This window comes from Suncus etruscus, chromosome 2 (genome assembly GCF_024139225.1).
Source record: "Suncus etruscus isolate mSunEtr1 chromosome 2, mSunEtr1.pri.cur, whole genome shotgun sequence".
In the NCBI taxonomy this organism is placed as follows: Eukaryota; Metazoa; Chordata; class Mammalia; order Eulipotyphla; family Soricidae; genus Suncus; species Suncus etruscus.
This window is the reverse complement of record NC_064849.1, coordinates 170,135,431-170,158,666: the sequence shown is the minus strand read 5'-3', so window position 1 is coordinate 170,158,666 and position 23,236 is coordinate 170,135,431. Positions and strand designations below refer to the sequence as shown.

Below are 23,236 nucleotides of genomic sequence, written 5' to 3'. Positions count from 1 at the left end.
ACAATAGCCAGGCTCTGGAAACAACCAAGATGCCCTTCAACAGACGAATGGCTAAATAAAGTGTGGTACAAATACACAATGGAATAATATGCAGCCGTCAGGAGAGATGAAGTCATGAAATTTTCCTATACATGGAATCTATCATGCTGAGTGAAATAAGTCAGAGGGAGAGTGAGAGACGCAGAATAGTCTCACTCATCTATGGGTTTTAAGAAAAATAAAGGTCTTTTTTTGCAAGAATCCTCAGAGAGAAGGAGAGGAGGGCTGAAACTTTCAGCTCATTTCATGAAGCTCACCACAAAGAGTGGTTAGTGCAGTTATAGAAATAAATACACTGAGAACTACCATAGTCATGTGAATGAATGAGAGAACTGAAAAGCCTGTCTAGAGTACAGGTGGGGGTGGTGTGGGATGGAGGGAGATTTGGGACATTGGTGGCGGGAATGTTGCTCTGGTGAAGGAGGGTGTTCTTTACCTGACTAAAACCTAATCACAAACATATTTGTAATCAAGTTGTTTAAATAAAGATATTTAAAAAAAGAAAATAAGGAGATTCCTCAAAAAACTAGAAAGTGAGCTCTCATATGATCCAGTTATGCCATTTCTAAGAATATATCCTATGAACACAAAAACACAGTATAAAATACCTTCTTTACACTTACATTAATTGCAGTGACAGATAACCAACAACAGATGAGTGACTGACTAAAGAAATTTGGTATATATACACAATGTTATACTATTCAGTTGTCAGGAAAAATGAAGTCATGAAATTTTCCTATGCATAGATGGACTTGGAAACTACTATCTGAGTAAAATAAGTCAGAGGGAAAGAGATAGACATAGAATAGTCTCACTCAAATGTGGGATTTAAGAAAAATAAAAGACAGTATTGTAATTATACTCAGGGATGATAGAGATGAGGGCTCGAAGAACTGGCGCACAAGATGAAGATTACTACAAGGAGTACAGTAAGAGAAATGACTACACTAACTATCATGAAAATGGTAATGAGCGAGAGAAATAGAATGCCTCTCCCTAATATAGGCAGGGATGAGGGAGACGCCGATAGGGGGCATTGGTGGTGGGAAGGTTTTTTTTTTTATGACTGAAACTCAATTACAAACATGTTTGTAATCATGGTGCTTAAATAAAGATATAATTGTAAAAAAATAAAATAAAATAATATAAAAAAGAAAAATAGAATCAGTTGTATACTTTCCTGGCAGGAGAGATACCATGATCATGAAGGTGGTTTTCCCAGGGTGAGGCTTATCCATTGCACTCCACATGTGCTGACGCCTGCGATTTTCCCAAATGTGGGAAACTCGATTTGTGGGAGTGGGGGACTGCATTCTCACGAAGAAAGGAAGAAAAGAAGAAGATGAAAAAGGAGGAGGAGGAAAATGAGAAGCAGAAGGAGAAGTAGAAGGAGAAGGAGGAGAAGATGAAAAAGAAAAAGAAAAGAAGGAGGAGAAGGAGAAAGAGAAGAAGGAGAAGAAGAAGAAGAAGAAGAAGAAGAAGAAGAAGAAGAAGAAGAAGAAGAAGAAGAAGAAGAAGAAGAAGAAGAAGAAGAAGAAGAAGAAGAAGAAGAAGAAGAAGAAGAAGAAAAAGAAGAAGAAGAAGAAGAAGAAGAAGAAAAAGAAGAAGAAGAAGAAGAAGAAGAAGAAGAAGAAGAAGAAGAAGAAGAAGAAGAAGAAGAAGAAGAAGAAGAAGAAGAAGAAGAAGAAGAAGAAGAAGAAGAAGAAGAAGAAAGAAAAGGGCCGGGAAGGTGGCGCTAGAGGTCAGGTGTCTGCCTTGCAAGCGCTAGCGTAGGACGGACCGCGGTTCGATCCCCCGTTGTCCCATATGGTCCCCCAAGCCAGGGGCGGTTTCTGAGCGCATAGCCAGGAGTAACCCCTGAGCGTCAAACGGGTGTGACCCAAAAACCAAAAGAAAAAGAAGAAGAAGAAGAAGAAGAAGAAGAAGAAGAAGAAGAAGAAGAAGAAGAAGAAGAAGAAGAAGAAGGAGGAGGAGGAGGAGGAGGAGGAGGAGGAGGAGGAGGAGGAGGAGGAGGAGGAGGACGAGGAGAAGGAGGAGGAGGAGGAGAAGTTGTGAGAGGCCTGAGAAATAGCATGGAGGCAAGGCATTTGCTTTGCATGCAGAAGGATGGTGGATTGAATCCTGGCATCTCAGATGGTTCCCCAAGTCTGCCAGGAGCGATTTCTGAGTTTAGAGTCAGGAATAACCCCTGAACATTGCCAAGTTGTGACCCAGAAACAAAAATCAGTTGTAAAAACCGGAGAGATAGTATGGGAGGTATTTTTCTTCTACATAGCCAATTTTAATTTGAATAATTGACCTGATTTTGAATCATGGATTTGAATCATGGACATTTGGACCTTAACTACTACCATTGGTCACTTATGATCATAGAGCTATAAATTGCCTCTGAGCACTGTTCTCGTGGCCCAGCCCCTGTACCTCCAAATCAGTGATGAAGACTGAAAGAAAGTAATAGGAGGCTAAAGGACAATTCTTGCTGAAGACTGGAAAAATTAGGGACGTTAGTTTTCTCTCTGTAATTAAAGAAAATAGGAAAACAAAGTTCTAGGGGTACCAAATTTTGACTCCTTTCATTATAAAGGCTGGGTTATCAGTAGGAATCCTTACACCAGACAATGTGAAACTAATATAATAATAAACTAATTGGTTATGTTCAAGAAGGCAGGTATCATCCTTTTAACATGTATATTGGAATAGAGTAGAAATTGGATAAAAGTAAGAAGATGGGAGTAATTTTCTTTTTTGGTTAGTTCAAAAGAGATGAATGATAAATTAACAGGTCCTGTGAAAATATATTTCCCCGTTCATTACAAGAAGTAATATGGTGAGAGTTCAGAGAAATAATACTTGCATAGGACTGACCTTGGTTCTCATCGCTGACTAAATATTATTCATTAAGAAATGTCAGGGGTGATCATTGAGCACAAGTATGTACCACAGGTATCACAAACTCAGGAAAAATTAAAGTATGATATAAGGTTGCAAACAAAGTACATTTGAAATATTTATATAGTATATAGAGATATCTTATTCTATCCCCTACTTCCATATTTTGGATGGTCACTTCTTTATATCCGGTTTGTTCAGTCAGGTGGAGAAATATCTAAAAACAGATCACTAACAGACTGCCAAATATGGCTGCAAGAACTATGTGCAACTTTATGTAAAATAGGGTTTTCAGAACATGGCCTGTTGGGGCTGATAGACAGCTCATTAGGAGCACTCCAGTGCACCAAAGTAAGAAGTACCTTTTCACATGTTAATAAGAAAAAGATAGAAAATTAGAAATAATTTGGTCTGTCAACCAAATTAAATGCCATTTTAAACCTCTACATGTAGATTTTTTTTTGCCTCTTTTTTATGTGTTTTTTTTTTAAAGCAGTGAGCACTTGTGAATATTTAAAGCAGAGTTCTATTCTATATTTGGTCTAAACTTGAAAGAGGATTGATTTTGGATTCAGACTCTTAGATTTGAATGGCATTTCTGCTTAGTAAATCTATTACTATTGACAAATAACCTCATTCCTAAACCTCAGGTCTCACATGACTAAAATAAAATAGTAATATATTTTATAAGTGAAGTGATGGTGTTGTTTGTGTTCACTTTGATCAAAACACTTCTATATCTGAAGGCATCTTCCTGTCATTAGAAAGCCTAATCTCTCTCATTGAGTATTGGGAATAGGGGAACACTAATCCACTCCTGTATCTACTCTTCTGAATTATCTCTCTTTCATAACTCTGTCTTCTTCTAAGACTTCTTTTACCACTTGCATCCACAACTCTCATGATGATTTTTTTTTATTGTTTTTGATTTTTGGTGCTTTCTGAAACTTAAATAAGATTTTCTCACTTGTTATTCAGCTGGTTAACAATAGGTCTTCTCTTTTTGAAGCTTCAAACCTTACATCTTTAAGCTTTCATGGTGTGTGTGTGTGTGTGTGTGTGTGTGTGTGTGTAGGGTCAACATTCAGTTATACTCAGGTCTGTGATTAAGTATCACTTCTAACAGTGCTTGGGGGAATCTAATAGAGTGTCAGGATCACATCAGGGTTGGCCACGTGGCAAGGAAAGTACTTTCTCCATGTGCTGTCTCTCCAGACATATGCTCTCCTCTTAAAAAAAAAGGCCTAAATAGACACAAATATGTTTCTTTTCAGTTCCTTTTGAATTAAGGGATTTTATGCCCCCAACATGAAACACATTAGATTGTAAACAAAATATCATGATACATTCTATAATGAATGGATTATGAATGGAAAGTGAAATGTCACAGAACTACATGATTCTGGAGTAAGCAACAATATTTTTATGTTGACTAATGAACCTACTTAATCCATAAATATTAATATCATGATCTTTATGCTATACATAAGTCTTAATTTGGGAGCTATTATCATTGGATTCTCAGCTTTCATTATTTTGAAAAATTAAAATTCATTGAGTCTCCACTGTGAATGAGACCACAATTTTGCTTTCAAACTAACATTCATTAGACCTCCTTAAAAGCATATTGCTTTAAACTTTAACGCATATTCAACATGCTTAATCACATGAACTACAACTGTGTTCTGCATGAACATTGTCTTACACAGTTATTCTGCTTGAACTATGAACACAACCAAATATATCTTGTCCTAAGATGGGAGTTAGTAAGATAAACATTAGAGTAGAGAGATTGATTGCTGGCTGTTTTCTCAGACTATGTTATCTTCTTTGGTGCCTGTATCTGTGATCTATACACATCTAACTTCTCTATTACTTAACTTACCCTAGAAATTTTTGGATATTTTTTTCCTTTTTAGAGCAAAATATCTTAGATATTTTCTTCTAGAAAAAGAAACAAGTTAGATAATAGTTTTTAGGTAGGGGAATGAAATTTGCAAGCAAATAGAACATAAAAAAGCACATGCTATCATAAAACTACTGGTAGATGTCAGTTGAAATTTAAGTACATTTTTAAAAGGAAATACCTGGAGAAATTTTGAGGAACTCTAGATTTTGTATATCAAAGTTTAAAATCAAGTCCTTTGAACTAAACTTCTTAGCTCTTCAGAAATAGACCACAGTGCAACAGTTTCTGTCATTTGACAAGTCCATTTTCTAGGGTTTGTCACAAATCCATATTAAACTTGAGGCAATATATTCATGTCTCAAAAATGAGTCAAATCAGTTTCCATACCAATAGATCAAAGTTTGTGCCTTTATGAATTAATAAAGCAGTTGTTGATGGACATCTTTGCACTTCTCAATGTGAACTTTGTGTATTCTATAGACCAGGGGTCTCAAACTCAATTTACTTGGGGGCTGCAGGAGGCAAAGTTGGGGTGAGGCAGGGCCGCATAAGAGATTTCACAAAAAAAAAGTCCTCAAATGTCATTATTAACAGTTTTAATTATTTCTTCTGAAAATGAATAAAGCATTGATTGAAGATCATAAACAGTTCTTCTGAACATGGCATCTTTTGCCTATTCCTTGCTGCCAGAGACTTGACAGCGCTTCTCACAAATCTGAACCATATTTGGCTTTAGAGAGTGATCATCATTAAGTCTAGACCTGTACTTTGACTTATTAAAGTTCAATGTGGAGAATAACTTCACAAAAAAATGTGCTCTGCAAAAGGCACATGGTGCGCTTGAACATTCGGGAAAGCTCATGAAAGCTGGGGGGCAAATCTCTCAAATATTGCCCATGCATGTCTGCTTTTCCACTAATTTCCCTGAACTTGGCTTTGAGATCAGAGTTGCATTGCAGGTCAATGAGCTCCATTTGAAGCACAGGAGGGGCATCTTGCATATCAAAGGAAAAGGGGTCCACAAAAATTAAAAAAGTGGCTCTGTGCTTTTTGAAGTCTGCAACAACTCTGTGATCAAATTCTTTCTCTAGCTTAAAAATAGCATCAACATATTTCTCACCACAGAATGGTATGCCTGCATCCACAAGTTCCTTGAATGCTGGGAAATGGTAAAGATTTGTCTGAGAGAGCTGGGATTTTCATAACACAAGTTTTGTAGAGAATACTCTCACATTGCAGCACTGATAAGCTGCCCTGGGCCTTGTAACATCTTGTTTAGTACATTCAGTTTATGTGTGATGTCAACAAGAAAAACTAAGTCCATGAGCCATTTGTGATCACTCAACTCAGAAACAGCATTCCCATCCTTCTCCATGAAGGCTTTCACTTCTCTCAACTCAAATTTCCCCTGCTGAGCCAATGTACCTCGGTGAAATAGAGCACATCTCCATATTCTGACTCCATTTCCTCTAAAAAAGCATGTGCTTTAAGCTCCTGGATCTGATTTGGTTAATGCATTTCACAACAGACATCACATTGTCACATGGCAGGCATTTACTGCAAAGGGCCTGCTGATGGATAATGCAGTGAAGAGCAATGACCTTCTCTACACCCTCTTTTCAATTTTTTTTGAACAAGTGCCACCAGTCCATTTTTCCTCCCTGTCATCAATGATGCTCCATCGGTTATTATTTCAACAAACCTCTTCCATGGCAAACCTGCATTCTCAATGGCATCACACAGATGCCGAAATATTTCATTAGCGGTGGTCTGGCCATGCATTGGAATTATTGTGAGCAGCCCCTTTGTCGATTCAAAATTGCAATCAACACCACGGACATAAATTGTGAGCTGCGCAGTGTCTGTTATATCTGTGCCCTCGTCAAGAGCAACTGAGTATGCATCAAAACATTTGGCTTTCTCACACAGTTGATGAAAAATGTCATTTGGCATGTCAGAAATGTGCTCTGCTACAGTGTTGGCAGAAAGGCTGATTTTGCTAAACTGACCTTTCTTTTCCAGATAGATAATACTTGAAGCCTGTAACATGCATTTTTAACAAACTTTGCTTCTGTGAATGGTTTCCCTGCCTTAGCAATCATCTCACTAACTATATAGCTAGCTTAGACTTATGCAACATTCTCTTTGGTTGCTTTCTTGAAGAAATCTTGTTGTCTCATTAGACATGCTTTAAGACTGGCAACCCGCTTGGCCCTTTCATTTTCTTGATATTTTGCACATTCCTCAGCATGTTCAGTTGAATAATGGCATTTCAAGTTGTATTCCTTGTGCACTGCAACTTTGTCTGAGCAAATAAGACATGTGGGATGCCCCTGTGCTCAACAAAGAAATACTGTGTCTCCCACTTTTCCTGACATTGTCTGTGCTCGTCATCAATCTTTCTCTTCACTGCATCTTTGATGAAGTCATGATGAAGGTATGACAAAATCTAATTCTGTAATAAACTTCTCTCCCTTATGCCTCCGATAATGCAAGGGACAGTGGGCAGGAGCAGCAAAAATGACGTCTGCACTAGGTGCAAAGTATTCATGATTGTTCACTTACCAAATATTCGCAATAAAAAATCACATTAGTAAGAAAAAACCTCAAAATATTGCATTAAACATTTGCATACCCCAATCGGAACTGCTCAGGGTATGCAAATGTTTAATGCGATTTTTTTCTTACTAATGTGATTTTTATTCCGATTATTCGGTAAGCGAATAATTGCAGATACTGCAATATTTGAAGGCTGGTCACAGGCCACAAAATGTTGTACAGAGGGCTGCAAACAGCCCAAAGGCCACAATTTTCAGACCCCTGCTATAGACGCAGCCTTAGAAAAATGGTACATATGTGAATGAAAGGCAAAATTATTCTTGTAGCAACAATTCATCATATCATAACAGTGTTTAGATTCTTGACAAAATATCTAGCTTACCCAGGAAAACAAATTATGCGTAAAAGCAAAGTGAATTCCCTAAGGGTCAGAGCATTTGGAGGTATGACCCTGTGGCCCACATCACACTGAACACTACTGGGTGAGGCACAGTTCCATCTTAGTTTTATTCCTGATATCTAGAAAAACAGCAACAACAAAAATCCATCTCAGAATGACAAAGCAGTCATGTGAAAAAACAAATGATTCCATTACTTTCCTGTTTAGTTTGTGCATTGGTGATCTTAGCTCTATTTTACATTATATTTACTCTTATGAAAGTAAAGAGTGACATGCTTACATTCAGACATGAGTTTGTTTTCACACTATATAAATAGATGATTTTATGTTTTGCTTTGTTTTTCTTTTTTTTAATGTGAGCTTGCGGAATGGTTCAAGACCATTTATTTCAGTCAGTTTCATTTGCTTTTCATTCCATTTCCTTAAAATAAATACTCCAGAGAACTTGGGGAGCATATTTCAAGCTATATCACTTTAAGGAGGTATCATGATTATGTTCTAACTTGTTTTAAGTAGACAATTTCATAATGGGGGTAGATACTAGCTGCCCAAACTGAAGCAATACTCAGGGATTACTCCTGGTTCTTCATTTAGGAATCACTTTTTGCAGGCATGGAGGACCATGTAGGATGCCAGAGCCTGAACCTAGGTTAGCCATGTGTAACACAAACACGCTATGCACTGTGCTATTATATCCCAAGTCAATTTTTTATTAGTTAAGTAGTTTAGAACTGAAAGTTGGGTGCTCCATAAAGCATAAAAATCATTTTAAAATGCTGAAATATGTATGCTATTGTCTAAAGGACAGAGGGAAGAGACAAATACTAAATTATCTCACAAATTTGTGAAATAGACAACAAAAATAAGAGCATAGGAAGTACTGAATAGAGACACACCATTTACACTGTAATACAAAACAAGAAGGAGGGGAAATATTTAAAGGAAGAAGACCCGACTAGAAAGATGTAAAATTGTAAAGATCGGGGCTGAAATGATGGTGCAAGCAGTAAGGCATCTGACTTGCATGGATTAGCCTAGGACAGACCTTGGTTTGATGCCCCAGCATCTCATATGGGCCCCCAAGCCAGGAGTGATTTCTAAGCGCATAGTCCCAAAACCAAAAACAAAAAAATTGTAAAGATGATAGAGAAGGGCCAGGGTACTTGGTGTTGGGAGAGGAGTGGGGAAATTATAAGTGTGTATGTCAATGTTTTAAATTATACCATTATTGTAACTTTCTAAATTATAATAATAAATAAAAAGTTAACAAGTGTTTTATGATTAAAACTTCATTATTGCAATCTTATAATATTTTTCTTTGATTTTACTCTCTGTAATTAGAGCCCTTGCCATTAAGTGTCCTCTATATTTTATTTTCTTTCCTGTGTCCAAAATGCTGGCTTTTCACTAACTACACCATGAAGCTCAGCAAATTGTTTAAGGTTTTCAGAGGCTATCTTACTCCAAAAGACTTGGAATTGGGTTTCCACCCCATAAAACTGGTTCTCTTGTGATAATAATTATCTTTTTTGAGAATAGAGTTGTAGTGATGCTGAAATGAGCTAAAAATACCAAGTATAACTTAGACAAAGGTAGAAAGTAGCTAAAATAGTTAAGCAATAATTTTGGTTGCTTGATCCTATGAGGGGTGTGTAAATTTCCATATAATGACATAGAAGGGAAAGGGTATATATGATTTCTATAAAAGGAAATGTGATTTATTCAGAAATTTTCAACTTAAAATTTATTCTCTTGGTGCTAAAATTCAAAGTTATAGATGACAATATTTATTAAAATGTGATTTACAGTACAGTACTATCCAGACTGGATTACTGAGAAATCCTTTCAATTAATATTATAAGAAAAATGATTTTCATCAGTGAAGGTCACTGGTTTCAAAAGAACATTGAAAACTCAGTAATTCCATAAACATTGAGATGATGTAAAAAATAAATTTGAGTTGTTTTTCACTGACCTGTGGGTCAATATGTTCATTTGACCTCTTAATAATCTGTATGATTAATAAATACTTAGATTAAACAGAAGTTAAATTTGAATATTAAAATATTACAGACATAAACATATCTTTTCAACCAGGTTTTATGATTTGGTTTAAATAAACACTTGGTATTTCCTCCATGAAGTTGGGTTTTCTGGGAAAAGTGCCTTGCATCTGCTTCAATCTGGATGTAATAAGAGTTCTCATCTCCTCTTAGATGGTTTCTATTTGGTCTTCAGAAGTATTACTCTGTGCCTGTAGAAAAGGAAGTAGTCTTTCAGTTCCAATAGTCACATTATGTTTACTAGCAATTGTCTAAATTGTTAGAATAGAATAGATATCTTAGCTGAATTCTAAATGAATGAGGCTCAGCTTCATGAGAGAACAAAGCCTGATTTTGTGCCAAAATGAAGTGAGGGAGTGGCCATTTCACGGTCAGCTTATTCCAGTTGTCTTCACCACTGTATTGTTGCCAACTTGCAAAGATAAGATGAATTGCTTGGACACTGACTTGCAAATAGTCCAACCAGTCAGCCATACAGCCAGAGGCAGTGTAATATGGAAGTCAGCTACATGCATTCAGCTGCCAAGTGATGAAGAGTCGCAGCAACAGGTCATTTATATAAAATGAGCCACACAGTGAAAGAAAAGGGACAGCTTCTCAATCAAGTATAAGAGCTTGAAAGTATCAAAGACAACTTCTTCCTGAAGCCACCATCACAGTCATTGTTTTTTACTTAATCCAGGAAGGATGCTTTGTACATTGGATGGTCTCCTTTCCTAACATTTTAGCAGAGAAAACTTAGAGTCAATCACCCCAAGGCTGCTGTGGATTGAAAACTGGGTACATAAAAGGATGACAGGAAACATTTACATCTGTGGTATTTAAGAACCTAAGTGGAATATAGGGCAGAGGTTCTTTCTTCTTTTATGTTTTACATAATTACATGTGTTAAACTATTTTTAAAATGGTACATTTGGGGTCGGAGAGATAGCATGGAGGTAAGGCCTTTCATGCAGAAGGACGGTGGTTCTAATCCCTACATCCCATATAGTCCTCATATAGTCCCCTGTGCCTTGCCAGGGGCGATTTCTGAGCTTAGAGCCAGGAGTAACCCCTGAGCGCTGCCAGGTGTTACCTAAAAACAAACAAAACAACAACAATAACAAAAATTGTTACATTCATTTTTATCATAAGGAAACATAGTTTCAAAAGAGTCTTGTAGCTGTGCTATTTTTTTAATTTAATATAATTTTTATTTTAATCATAGTGGCTTACATATCATTGACAATAATATTTTAGGTACATATTAACATAAAATCAGGGGAATTCCCATCACCAAATTGTCCTCCCTCCACCTCTGTTCCCGTCCTTCTTCTCATAACCTCTTCCCTTACCCCCAGGGCTGCTAGAATAAGTGGTCCCCTTTGTGCCTAGCTTACTAATTAGTGGTACTTAGTGGTCTTGGTACCTCCCTTATGCCCCCTCCCCAATTGGGAGGCGGGACTAGATAGTTCAAGTTATGTGGTTTTGTTTGAAGAAGAGAAAAGTAATAACCTAGAGAAAAAAAAGAAAAAAAGAATCAGATACTCTGGAAATGGGTGGAGTCCTTCTAGAGGCTTTCATCCTTGGTTTAAGAGATGAAGGGGAAAAAGAAGGTGAAACACCACAATAGTACATAAAGAACTGTCAAATAAAATATCCAGTGAGCATTCCAAAACAAAACAAAAGGGTAAGCAACATCTAAAAGCCATGGTATTGAGATAAAAAAATGTGGCAGAGCACATAAGAAAAGAAAAGAAGAAAATAAATAAATATAAATGGAGACATCCACTTCAATAGCCAAACCACAACAATGTAATCAACAAAAAATAAATAAGTAAATAATAATAAAAATTGTTTTGTGCTTTTTTTCCATCCTGCAGGTGCACAGTAAATACTGGGGTCATTCGGAAAGGAATTTCCTGTGCCTAAGAGATACAGGGTTTCTCCACCCTTGAAGTATATTGTCATGGAATTAACTATAGACTCCTTTCAGGTTTATTTACTCTCCCCTTGGTGCTTTTGTGGTGTATGGAAGACTTCTGCTCTGTCCTAGGTGATAACATCAGACCTCTGTATCTAGAGGTCTCGGTATCTGCACGAGTCAAGGAGTTGAACTTATGATTATGTCTTTCTTTCTGGGTCTAGAAGTTCTGTTCTCTCAGTGTCATTTTAATCCATCTTCTGTGGTTGGCAGTCCTGGTCTTTGCACTGATCCTAGGATGGGCCTGAGATAGCGTCTTCTGTTATGTTTCCAGAGGCCCCCTTCGTTGCAAGTTTCAGTCAGACCTCTGGAACTAGGGATCAAGTTGTTATGCAGGCCGTAGCTCACACCCTAGACTAGGGCTTTTATATTGGTCCCAGGATACATACAGTCTGGCCATGGTTCTGTCAGCCAGTCATCTATAAATCGCGATCTTGGCATTTGGACAGACCAAAGAGTGACAAGTCTTCTGATTTTGTCTTATCATTAGCTGGTGAGGTAGGATAACTTGCTCTTAGGTCAAGTTGTTCCCATTTTCCTCGTTGTCAGGGTATCATATTAGAGCTAGCACTTGTTGGTGTCCGAGCATTGTTAAGGATGTCCCAGTTGGGATTTGTTTCCTGTGGCTGTTGTGAAGTAGTGTGTCATTTCTATGTCTGTGGTCCAGGGTTCAAGGCTGGATGGTTGGTGTCTAATCACCTGGGGTCTAAGTTGGGTCCACGTGACATATTTTCAAGGTGGGAGATACCTCTGTATTGTAAACAAGTATGAGTTCTTATCCCTAATAAATAAGAGCTCATTTTTATACATAAGATTTCCCCTTTTTTTAGTGTGCCTTTGCAGGGAGAAATGGTGCTACATTATATTGCTGGTGCATTTGAGGGTGGAGAGAGAAGAAAACAAAAACATGTCACACACCCAAAAAAGATAAAAATAGAAATAAAAAAATATGTGCTCACATATATATAAGACAAGAAAAAGATTTTTAAGAAATAAAGTAAAAAATTAATTAAAGGAACAAGGTGATGCAAGAAAGTATCTTGCATTTGGTGAAAAGCAGGTAAAGAGGTAGTGTAATACAGGTCTTATACTTATGATGGTAGTATAGGTTTCCCCATTGTCTTTTGAGATTTTCTTGTGGTGTGTGGGTTTCCGGGCACCTTTCCATCTGCCAAACTGATCTTCTTGAGATTGGCAAAAGATTTGTGGTAGGGAGGACTTGGGAAGAGTTCATGCATTGGGGGATACTTGTAGAGCTAAGTCCGGTTTCAAGTAACAGTCCACGTTAGGAAGGGTTGGTAAGGAGGACCACGCAGCATGAATCAACAGGGGAGTTGGTTGCCTTTTCTTGTAGGGGGTGAGGTGTGGGTTTGATTGGTTGTCCCTTCGCTTGGGTGCTGGGTACTGGTTCGCTGGGGAAGGAGGTCATTCTTGATGCATAATGGAATAGGAACTGAGGGTGAAGAGTTTTAATGTGGGGAATCTAATGGGTTTGTGGGGTGAAGGGATAGTCGAATTTTCAAAAGAGTGAAAGGGGAAAGTATATGAAAGGGGCAGGAAAGAAGAGAAAATAAATTAAAAAGAAAAGGAGAGAAAAAGAAAAAGAAGAAAAAGAAAAAGAAAAAAACAGTAGTGAGAAGAGTAGAGCGAGGGAATGCTAGTATTTTTGAGTGTGTTCGATGAGTAGGCCCTGTAGTATAAGTCTATAGGTCACAGTTGCTGCTTCGGTGGTTTGGGTGGTCACGTGCTTCAAGTCCTAAATGAAGGTATTACCTAGGGATAAAGGGAATGTTAAAGAGTTTTGTTGGGACATTCTCCTAGTGCAAGCTGGGTATGGTATCTCGTGTGATTGAGCCCCGAGATGCAATCTTAGTTTGTCCACCCTTTGTATCCAAGAATGCCTGTAGACAAAAAAGCTGAGAGGTTATTTTAAGTATAGAAATATTAAGGCATTAAAACATATTTTTATGGCATGCTTCCATTGGAGTCAGTGGTTTCCCATGGTATCCTTTGCTTGTAATCCTGTATAAGATCCCTAACGGCTTATTATGGGCCTTTGTAGTAGAAGGCTGATTACTTACCTGGTCTTTCTATGCTGCCCTTTCTGCTGTTGCTGTTTTTTTTTTGTTGTTGTTCTTTTTTTTTTTGTGGTATAGTGTGTAGTCAAGAGTTTGTGTTGTTTCTCTTTTATGTGTTTTGGGCACTGCTCTATGGTATATGTTGACTGTTACAGTTTTTGGGGTTCTACCCTGTTAAACCCTGTTATTTGATTGTTGATTATTAGTTGTATATAAGGTGTATGTTCTAGGTGCTTCAGAATAGTGCTGTCATTCTGTGTTTATCTTTCATCTTCTGGCTTACTTTATTTAACATAATACCTTCTAGGTCCATCCACGTTGCTGCAAAGTCTGTGATTGTATAATTTCTGACTGCCATGCAGTATTCCATTGTGCATAGATACCACATCTTAATGATCCATTCATCTGTTGTTGGACATCCAGGTTGGTTCCAAGTCTTGGCTATTATACTGAGTGCTGCGATAAATAGTGGGGTGCACACAACTTTGGAATGAATGTCCTTCCAACTTAGGGGTAGATACCTAGAAGAGCAATTTCTGGGTCAAATTGTAGCTCAATTCTGAGTTCTTTGAGCACTCTCCAGACTGTTCTCCATAGGTGTTGGACTAGGGGGCATTCCCACCAGCAGTGGATGAGAGTGCCTTTTATGCCACATCCCCGCCAACATAGATTGTTCTTATTATTTTTGATGTGAGCCATCCTCACTTGTGTAAGTTAGTACCTCATTGTTGTTTTTATTTGGATTTCCCTAATGATGAGTGAAGGTGAGCATGTTTTCATATGTTTGTTGGCCATCTTTCTGTCTTCCTCATATAAGTGTTTATTCATTTCATCTTCCCATTTTTTATGGCTTTATTTGGTTTGGGGGGGGGCTCAGCTTTCTGAGTGTTTTGTATATTCTGGATATCAGCCCTTTATCTGATATGATGGGTGAAAAGATATTTTCCCAGTCAGTTAACTGTCTTCTTGTGTTAAGTAGGGTTTCTTTTGCCATGAAGAAGCTTTTTACTTTGATGTAGTCCCATTTCTTTATGTTTGACACTAAAGTTTTTGCCATTGGTGCTCCATCCTCGAAGACCTTTTCGATATGTAGGTCTTCGAGTGTTCCACCTATTTTATTCTCTATAAATTTTATAGATTCGGGTCTAATTTTGAGGTCTTTGATCCATTTTGAGTTGATTTTTGTATAATGAGTGAGGTATGGGTCAATTTTGAATTTCTTGCATGTGATTTTCCAGTTGTACCAACACCATTTGTTAAAAAGACTTTCTTTGTCTCATTTCAAGTTCTTTGCTTTTGTCAAATATCAGTTGACTGTATATATGGGGGTTTATGTCTGGAAATTCTGTTCTAACCCACTGGTCTGAGGATCTGTCTTTGTACCAGTACTATGCTGTTTTGATCACTATGGCTTTATAGTATAGCTTCAGGTTAGGTAAGGACATGCCACCCAGCTTTCTGTTTTATAGTATGTGTTTGGCTATCCTGGGTCTTTTGTGGTTCCAGATAAATTTTAAGATTTATTGTTCTAAGTCTTTAAAGAATGATGTCTGAATATGGATTGGGATTGAATTAAATCTACATAGAAGTTTGGATAGGATGGTCATTTTGACTATGTTGATTCTATCTACCCATGAGCATGGGATGTTTTTCCATTTCCCAAGATCCTCTGAAGTGTTTTGAAGTTTGCCAGGTATAAGTCCTTCACTTCCCTGGTAAGGTTGATTCCTAGGTACTTGATGTTTTTTGATACTATTTTAAATGGAGTTGTGCTGCGGACTTTTTATCCTGATAAGATAAAAAAAAGTCCCTAAGCAAACCTTAGTGGGTTCATTTTCCCACTGGGCATCAAGTGGAAGCACGAACGGATATGAAATATGAATTATGAAATATGAAATAAATGAGACCACACAGAACTACATGGTGAAAACAAGAGGGAGAGGCCAGAGAGAGAGGCCAGAGGCTTTACTAGGCCTATATATATAGATGGATTTTTGGACGTAGCTAGGGAGAAAGGAAAAGGGGATGAACCAATGAAATCAAAGCTAGAATTAACATATGAAGAGACAGGTAAAAGGAAACCAGATACATTTAAGGAAATGGGGAGAGAGAGAGATCACAAAGGAGCTCAGCAGGAGACTTTTGGCGGGCTTTGGTAACTGTATTTTCTTTATTAGAAAGAAATACTGAGGCTTGATTTCTAATAATGGTCAAAAATAAAGAGAGAGATAGTTACAGCCAAGTTTAGATCTATAGCCAAACAATCCACACAAAGGGTCAACTGGTTTGACTACTCTAAGCGGGCCTTTTTGGCAAATAATTCTTTTTCAGGAGTGCACTGCACCTAAGAAGGCTAAAAAACACTTCTAATGTGTGCCCTTCCTGAGTGAGGTGTAACAGAGTTGTATTCTTAATCTCTCTCTCTCTTCTACTTCATTATTTGTATAGAGAAATGCTACGGTCTTTTGTGTATTGACTTTGTAACCAGCCACTTTGCTGTATTGGCTTATTGTTTCTAGAAATTTTACTGTGGACTCTTTAGGGTTTTCCATGTATATCATCATGTCATCTGCAAAAAGAGATAGTTTGAATTCCTCTTTCCCTATTTGAATTCCTTTGATTTCCTTCTCTTGTCTGATTGCTATTGCTAGGACTTCTAAGACTATGTTGAATAAAAGTGGAGATAGTGGACATCCGTGACTAGTTCCTGACCTTAGTGGGAATGCTTTCAGTTTTTCACCATTAAAGATAATGTTGGCTGTGGGCTTTTCATAGATAGCTGTAACTATCTTGAGAAAGGTTCCTTCCAGACCTATTTTGCTTAGTGTTTTCAACATGAATGAGTGTTGAATTTTGTCAAATTCCTTCTCTGCATTGATTGATATGATCATGTGGTTTTTGTCCTTTTTATTATTGATGTGGTGTATGATGTTGATTGATTTGCATACGTTGAACTAGCCTTGCATCCCTGGGATGAAACCCACTTGGTCATGGTGTATAAGCTTTTTGATGTAGTGCTGGATTATGTTTGCTAAGATTTTGTTGAGTATTTTTGCGTCTATGTTCATTAGTGAAATTGGTCTGTAGTTTTCTTTCTTGGTGGTATCTTTGCCCTCTTTGGGAATCAGAGTGATATTGGCCTCATAAAAGGAATTGGGGAGGATTCCTGACTTATCAATGGTTTGGAAGAGCTGTGGATCAGTGGAAGTAATTCTACTTGGAATGTTTAATAGAATTCACCTGTTTATGGGCCTGGACTTTTGTTCTTGGGGAGTTTCTTAATTACTGTTTCAATTTCTTCCGAGGTGATTGGCCTGTTTAGGCTTTCTAAGTCCTCCTTTTCTAGTCTTGGAAGCTGCTATTTTTCCAAGAATCTATCACTTTCTTCTGTGTTCTCTAACCTAACTGAGTATAGTTGTTCATAATATGTCCTCATAATGTTTTGGATTTCTTGGGGTTCTGTTGTAATCTCTCCCCTTTTATTTGTGATCCTGCTTATTTGGGCGTTTTCCCTCTTTTTTTTTTTTTTTTTGGTAAATCTTGCCAGTGGTTTGTCTATCTTGTTTATTCTTTCAAAAAACCAACTCCTGGTCTCATTGATTTTCTGTATTGTTTTCTTAGTTTCTATGTTGTTTATTTCTGCTCTGGTTTTTATTATTTTGTGTCTTCTGGTTGTGTTTTGGTTTCTTTGTTGCTGTTGTTCCAGCTCCTTAAGGTGGTCCTTTAAGCTGCTAATTTTGTCGTTTTCCTCTTTCCTGACATAGGATTGTATTGCTATGAGTTTCCCCCTGATTACTGCTTTTGCTGTGTCCCACAAGTTGACAAGTTATTTCTTTATTGTAATTTTTTTCAAGGATTATTTATTTGCGTATGTTGAACAATTATTTCTTCCTTGAGTATCTCTTTGATCCAGCTATTTTTGAGCAGCATGTTGTTTAATATCCAGGTGTTGGATTTTCTCCATTGTTTCTTTTTACAGTCAATTTTGACTTCTATTGCATAGTGATCTGACAGGGTGCTTCTAATGATCCTTACCTTTGTGATTTTATGCAGGTTAGATTTGTATCCTAAGGCATGGTCTATTCTGAAAAGGTTCCATGTGGACTTGAGAAGAATGTGTATTCTGCTTTCTGGGGGTGGAGGGCCCTATATAAGTCTATGAGCCCTAGTTCTTCTAATATTTCATTTTGGGTTCTTATTTCTTGTTAGTTTTCTGTCTGGTGGATCTGTCCAGTGGTGATAGTGGAGTATTAAGGTCTCCCACTACTATCACATTTCCCTTCATGTGTTTCTCCAGTTTTGCAAGCAGTTGCCATACATATTTTGCTGGCTCTGCATTAGGTGCATAGATGTTAACCAGCGTTAGCACTTCTTGGTCTAGTGTTCCCCTGATCCCCTGATCAGTGAGTAGTGACCCTCTTTGTCTCTGATCACTTTTTTGAGGTTGAATGCAATTTGGTCTGATATAAGAATGGCCGTCCCTGCTTTTTTTTTTATTTCCATTGGCTTGGATAATTGATTTCCATCCTTTTATTCTAAGCCTGTGCCTATCTTGTACTTGTAGGTATGTTTCTTGTAGGCAGCAAAAATCTGGTTTATGTTTTCTAATCCAGTTCTTTATTATTTGTCTTTTAATGGGAGAGTTTAGTCCATTAACATTTAATGAGATTATTGACAGAGAGGTCTGTTGTGCAGTTGTGTTATTTAGGGTGGTTGTTACAATCGGGGTTTTGGATTATATAATTCGTCTTTGAGTAGGTCATTTTAGGGTTGGTTTTGTTTGCACAAATAGTGCAAGATCATTTTTGTTTGAGAATGATTTTAGTCTTCCCATGTGAATGAGAGTTTCGCTGGATAGTGGACTCTAGGTTGAAAATTTCTTTCATTCAGTTGTTTAAATATGTCATTCCACTGTCTTCTTGCTTGAAGTATTTCATATGTGAGATCTGGTTTGATTCTAATGTTCCTTCCTTTGTATGTGAGGGTTTTTCTCCCTTATTGCTTTGAGTACGTCACCTTTCTCTTTGTTTCTTACCATTTGAATTACTACATGTCTTGGAGTTGGTTTGTTAGAGTCTATTTTGTTGGGGATTCTTTTCACCTCCTGGATTTTCTCAGATGTGTCTTTCCAGAGGGTGGGAAAATTTTCCGCTATTATCTCCCTGACTAATTGTTCTTCCTCTTTCCCTGTTTCCTCCTGTTCTGGTATACCTACAATTCTTAGATTGTTTCTTTTGTCTTTTTTCATTCAATACTGGACTTTTACTTCCAGTGCTTTTCCTTCTATTTCTTTGTTGGCTTCTTTGTTGTCTTTTGATTGCAGTTTATCTTTGAGTTGTACTATGTGATTCTTGAGCTGTGCAATTCTACTCTTCTGGCTTTCTATGGTTTTACATATTTCATTTAATTCTGTTTGTATGGAGTCTTTCATATTTTGTAGGAGTTCTTGTTTAAATTGGTTTATTTGTTCATCTATTAATTTATCATAGTCTCTGGCCAGTGTGTCTTTCATGTCTTCTAGCATGGCTTGGAATTCTATTCTCATGGTTGCTTTTAGGTCTTACTCTCTTGGGTCTGCGCCTTTTGGTGAACTTGGAAACTTGTTCTCATTTCTCTCCATCTCCCCTGTTGTTAAAGTTTTCCTTGGTTTACCCATCTTTCTTTGCATTTATTGGCTTGGCTTGGAGTGCAATGCCTTCAGGTTTCAGCCCACTTTTGCCACCTGTGGTGTGGGGCTGGGTCTCTTCTCAGGATGTGGTTCTATGTGAGTATGTTGGGTGATGTCACTGAGTTTTGGACCTTCCCTAGTCCTCAGTCCAGCCTGACTAATCACCACTCCCTTCAAGCCAGACAGTGCAGGTTCACTCTCTGACCTGTCCCTGTTCCCTTGAATGGCCGCTTTTCACCCGCCCTAGTAGGCGACCTCCTGCATGCACTCTGGCTTGTTCTGGGAGCTCAAGGTTCCCTAGAATGGCTGCTTTCCACCCGCCCTATTCTGATACCTCTTGCATCCACTCTGGCCTATTCCGGGAGTTCAAGATTCCCTAGAATGGCCGCTTTCCACCCACACTAGTCTGCGACCTCCTGCAACCACTCTGGCCTGTTCCAGGAGCACCAGGTTTTCTTGAATGGCTGCTTTCCACTCGCTCCAATTGGCGACCTTCTGTACTCACTCTGGCCTGTTCCAGGAGCTCAGGGTTCCCTAGAATGGCCGCTTTCCCCCGCCCTATTCGACAACCTCCTGCACCCACTCAAGCCTGTTCCAGGAGCTCAAGGTTCCCTAGAATGGCTGCGTTCCACCCACCTTAGTCAGCGACCTTCTGCACCCACTCTGGCCTGTTCTGGGAGCTCAAGCTTCCCTAGAATGGCCACTTTCTACCCGCCCTAGTTGGCGACCTCCTGCATCCACTCTGGCCTGTTCCGGGAGCTCAAGGTTCCCTAGAATGGCTGCGTTCCACCCACCTTAGTCTGCGACCTTCTGCATGCACTCTGGCCTGTTCTGGGAGCTCAAGATTCTCTAGAATGGCTGCTTTCCACCGCCCTGGTCGGTGACTTCCTGAACCCACTCTGGCCTCTTCTGGGAGTTCAAGGTTCCCTAGATGGCCGCTTTCCACCCGCCCTAGTAGGCGACGTCCTGCACGCACTCTGGCCTGTTCCAGAAGCGCCAGGTTTCCTTGAATGGCCGCTTTCCACTCACTCCAGTTGGCGACCTTCTGTACTCACTCCGGCCTGTTCCAGGAGCGCCAGGTTACCTTGAATGGCCGCTTTCCACTCACTCCAGTTGGCGACCTCCTGTACTCACTCTGGTCTGTTCCAGGAGCTCAGGGTTCTCTAGAATGGCCGCTTTCCCCCGCCCTATTCGACACCCTCCTGCATCCACTCAAGCCTGTTCCAGGAGCTCAAGGTTCCCTAGAATGGCCGCTTTCCACCCGCCTTAGCTGGCGACCTCCTGCCTGTTCCGGGAGCTCAAGGTTCCCTAGAATCGCTGTGTTATTTTTTAATTTAATTTCACCTAAGCAATAGTTAGAATCTTATAGTATTTGGGGGGTGAGAAACACACCCAATGGTGCTCAGGAGTTATTCCTGGATCTGTACTGTTGGTGGTGCTCAGGGAAGCATATGGGATGCTGAGAGTGGAATCTGCGTCAGCCATGTGCAATATAAACTCTCTCCTTATTGTATTATAGCTCCAGCCCCAATTTTGGTATTTATAAACAATATGCATCATACGTTCTAATAGGTATAAACAGAAGTAGAAAGTGTTTCTGCAAGTACTAACCAGATAGATCATAAAATCTGGGTGATTGGAAAGAAGTACAATTCCATGTACTTCTAAACACATTTTAGAAAATACTTCGGCCTATGAACACTTCATGAAATTATTTTATTGCACTTAGTTTTTTTCTACAAAACATTGCAAAAACTGTAACATATTACATATATCATATATTATATATGTATCTATAGTTTGTGGGCCCCATCTGGCAGCAATCAGAGCTTATTCCAGGATCTATGTTCAGAAGTTACTCCTGGCAGGCTTGGGGGATCATATGGGATGTCGAGGATTGAAACTGGCCATATGCAAAGGCCAACTCGACCCCTAAGTGATTGTATCACAATCACTTAGGCCTGAAGCAGATATAAATAGATAGATAGAAAGATGATAGATAGATATAGACACACACACACACACACACACACACACACACACACATATATATATATATATATATATATATATATATATATATATATATATATATAAATTCTAAAGTTTGAGACATTTAGTTGTTGAAAAATCCTTGGTTTCTAATAATATTGATGTTTATTTTAATTTTTTTAAAATAATTAATTAAAATGTATAAGGAATTAACACATGTTGATGAGGGTGCCTTTGAGAAAAATATTCATGATTTATTTCTATAACTACCACTGAAAATTGGGAAGTTATAAGATGGGAAAGGAAAAAATAATTTTCATAGTTGTGCCTCTATATAAAACTGTATTTATTGAAGCTGTTAGCGATTAGTCAGTATCACTGAATAGTCAGTGATAATATTTTACTGAATAAGAAGTACCTAACCCTACTCTCATCTTCACAACATTTAATAGATATTGTGGGCATACAGATAAAATCTCATTTTATGTTTTGCTTGGTTACAAGAAGCAATTAAATTGTGTTGTTCAAGGGGACATGAGGCATAAAATAAAAATATAGGTCTATTGTAATCATCTATAAACATAATTTTAAGTTTAGTATTATAAGCTTGTTGGGTACATGTAAAACATGAATAGCATGCTTTGGCCCATTTCATGCTGTCTTGATAAAAAAGTATGCCTATAAATGATTTGCTATTGGACCTTATTGGACAAATTTGTAGATTTTCTTTGTGAGAAGCATATTGTAAATGAGAAGTATTGATTTTATTTCATTCAGGCAAAATTGGTTATTTATTTTTACTTATGGCCATTATAAAACAGAGCTAAACTGCCTTGTTATGATCAAATAAGAATGATCTATAATGTTTTCCTTGGTATTGAATAGAATCCAAACCTTATTGAGGTCAGCTGTGTTAAGACAATCTCCCAGAGCAGAGACTGGCACAAAGATGAGCACAGGCTTATGAACAGCATCTCTGAGTCAGAGCAAAATAACTCTGACTGGGAGGGTACTTTGATTAGAAGCACAAAGATATAAAAAATTCATTTCAGAAATGATAATAATGTGGACTTAGATGGCTATAATAAACTTGTAACTTTTTTCTCAATTGACCTATTTGATTATTTCTGAAATAAATATTTTACCACTCAAGATTTAATGTATTAGCTAAATCTAAATGAAACCATTTTTATGGCATTTGGATTTGACTTTTAATATTTCAAATGACAGTGCATCTATAATGAGGTAAAATAAAATGTTATCACTTACAAAATATTTGATTCTCAGTGCCGGAGAGATAGCATGGAGGTAAGGTATTTGCCTTGTATGAAGAAGGATGGTGGTTTGAATCCCTGCATCCCATGTGGTCCCCTGAGCCTGCCAGGAGTGATTTCTGAGCGTAGAGCCAAAAGTAACCCCTGAGCACTGCTAGGTCTTACCCAAAAACCAAAAACCAAAAAAGAAGAAAAAAAGAAAAAAAAAGATTATTTGATTCTATTATTCAACTGTCATTCAGGATGAAGAAGCTTATTCTTTTTTTTAAGTTTTTTAGCAAGTATACTAATGAAAATTATTGTACCACCAATAAAGTCATTAATATAATAGCAGAAGGTTTAGTAAGATCCTTTTTTTGAAAGAAAAAAAAGACAGGAGATACACTGAAAAAAGATGTG

At 37.9% G+C, this 23,236-nt stretch overlaps 1 pseudogene; it reads left to right on the top strand.

Annotated features, from left to right (window-relative positions):
* Positions 1 to 1,214: 1,214 nt before the first annotated feature.
* Positions 1,215 to 1,362, top strand: LOC126002878 (uncharacterized; annotated as a pseudogene).
* Positions 1,363 to 23,236: the final 21,874 nt, after the last annotated feature.